This window comes from Lynx rufus, unplaced genomic scaffold (genome assembly GCF_022079265.1).
Source record: "Lynx rufus isolate CCGP_SWC_20201006 ecotype Redwood Valley unplaced genomic scaffold, mLynRuf1.p SCAF_13, whole genome shotgun sequence".
In the NCBI taxonomy this organism is placed as follows: Eukaryota; Metazoa; Chordata; class Mammalia; order Carnivora; family Felidae; genus Lynx; species Lynx rufus.
The window spans coordinates 20,886,617-20,889,424 of NW_025814827.1; positions in this window are offsets into that span (position 1 = coordinate 20,886,617).

Here is a 2,808-nt window from a genome sequence, read left to right on the forward strand (position 1 = left end):
TTAAGTGGCATATTGGTGAATCTTATTCAAAACTTCTCAAATATACACATAAATTAAACATTTATGTGGTAGTGTGGAAAAATTCTTGAAGTAAAACTTCATCTTAGTAGGATAAGCAGTATAGTCTAATGATCAAGGGTTTGGGCCTTGGACATGGGCATGGTGATGTGACAGTCTTAGCCTTGGATCATGCTCCTCACCAACACCTGGTAGAACCAACACTCTGTAGAGCTGCATTTCTTGGGTTCTTAATCAGGCAGGCTCATGAGGAATTCTGGAGGAGGGCCCCTAGCAACCTGATGGAGCATGCTTTCCCGGCGATTCTATTACCGGGTTAACACGTGAGAACTCCTAGCTTGAAACATTCATTATCCTACATTACCTTCACTGTTTCTCTTTTGAGACCCATGCTTTTACTTGAACATTTGCTTGAGGATCCAAAATAATTGCTGTATTCAGACCATGCCTATTTTTCTACTTGGAGATAGTGGGAAACAAAGCCTTGTGGTATACCATATGGAGGTGGGTTTTGCATTCAGTGGAGTCTGATAATACTCATTGTCTGGAGGCTAAAAGACCTGCTAGAAAAAGGTGAAATAAAAATAATCAACATTTCACTGTAATGAATCATTCTTTCTACTCCTATATTTTAGTATTGTTCAAGGTGACTAAGCGTGTTTTCAGATAAGTATAAGATGAGGTACATAGGAAAGGATGGCAAATGTTTAATATTAAGATCTGAAAATCATGATGGGAGACAAGAATAAATCAATGATTTAAAAATAATTAAATAAAAAACAGTAACAGTAAGTTGTTGGAGAAATATGTGCCAAAGGAAGCACTTGGGAAATAGTCTTGTTACAGGGAAAGTCATGGCACTAAATTACTAAATTTCACTTAAGCTTGCTTTGACAAATGAAAACAATGACTACCAATAAATGGAACATAAAATAACTGCCTTTTAATACCATATACCTAGAAACTTGTCTAAAGTAAAAAATGGTATCCAGTCAACAAGTAGTATTACAGGGTATTACCATCATTGGCCTATATGAGCCTCTTATTTTTCCTTACATATCTTTCCTGCTTTTCCATTCCATTTCAGGTAACCATTCTGATAGGTTTTATATACACTCTTTTATTTCTCTTTTGGCAAGTTTTGTATTTTGTAGACAAGCATTTAAAAAAAAATGCTATACAAAAGAGAAAATTAGAATAAACTCTTGGTACTCAATACCGGCCTGAATAATAAACTCCTGCCCCAGATTTCTTTGAAGCAAGTCTCAGACTCAATTTCTTAATTCATATATTTTAAATTTATATAAATGAGTTTATAGTATTTTGTAAGTATATAGTATTTATTTCTTGACACTGCTTTTTGGTGATTGGTATCTGTGTTTGTGGGTACATCGAGTCTGTTCTAACTACTTCATGGTACTCTGTGGTGTATCTATCACATATTCATTCATTTTTCAGGGGTGGAAGTTGGGGGATACCTTTGTTGGTACCTTAACACAAACAGAACTATAATAAACACCTTTATACATGTCACCTACTGTACCTATGTGAGAATTCCTTTGTGATGTATGCTCACATATGGAATTAGAAGTCAAAGTATATAAGTACTTAATTTGACTAAGTGGTGTCAGATCGGTACGGAAATTCTGGAGAGCAGTATGTCCATGCACTAGGAACATTTGGAACCACCTAACATTTCCCCCCAGTTGGCTAGGCATAAAATGATACTGCATTAATTGCCATTTTTATTAGTAATAGGTGTGACCATACTTTGATAGTGTTCGCTTTTTGGGTTCCCTGTTGTGTAAATTGTTTCTACCCTTGTTAAGTTTGGACTTGAGTAGTTTCTTAAATTGGTGATCTGTTTAACTCTTACTGTGATGGTCTTGTATAGAAATTCTTAATTTAGGTACAAGCTAAATCTTCATTTAGTCTTTATCCTTGTGATGAATTTCTGTCACTTTAAGAAATTGTTCTTTGCCTTTATTTTGAGGATATGCTTCCATATTACTGACTTCATGGTTGACGTTTCCTGTTGATGTCTTCTTCTATTTGGAGCCCAGCTTTTATAGTTGAGTAAGAATTTATTTTAACTTTTCTATATATGAACCAGTTTTTCCAGATCTATCTAAATTACCCTTTCACCATTGATTTGTGGGGCCATTTTTTTTATTACATATTAAGTTCCCTTATGTAAATCAGTGCCTCAGATCTCTATCCCATTAGATAATTTGTGTTTTGTAAAAGTACCATACTGGTTTTTATTAGTGTTGGTAGTATATCTTCACGTCTCTAGTGTAACATAATAGCACTTTTTTCTTTCTTTTCAATGCTGTTATTCATGTACTTTTGTTTATACACACATTTTATTTATTTTTTAAATTTTTTAACGTTTATTTATTTTTGAGACCGAGAGAGACAGAGTATGAATGGGGGAGGGTCAGAGAGAGCGGGAGACACAGAATCTGAAACAGGCTCCAGGCTCTGAGCTGTCAGCACAGAGCCTGACGCGAGGCTTAAACTCAGACTGTGAGATCATGACCTGAGCCGAAGTCAGACACTTAACCGACTGAGCCACCCAGGCGCCCCGTCATACACATTATAGAGTAAACAATTTTGAGTCCAGCTGGAGTTTGATCAAATTTAATGTAACCCTAATCCAATCTAGGGGATGAAATAGTCTCTCATGATAATTGCTCTCACCCATGATTTTTTTTTTTTTTTGCTCTCACCCATGATTATGGAAATCTCCATGTATATTCATCTTCTATGTCCTTTATTAGATTAAGA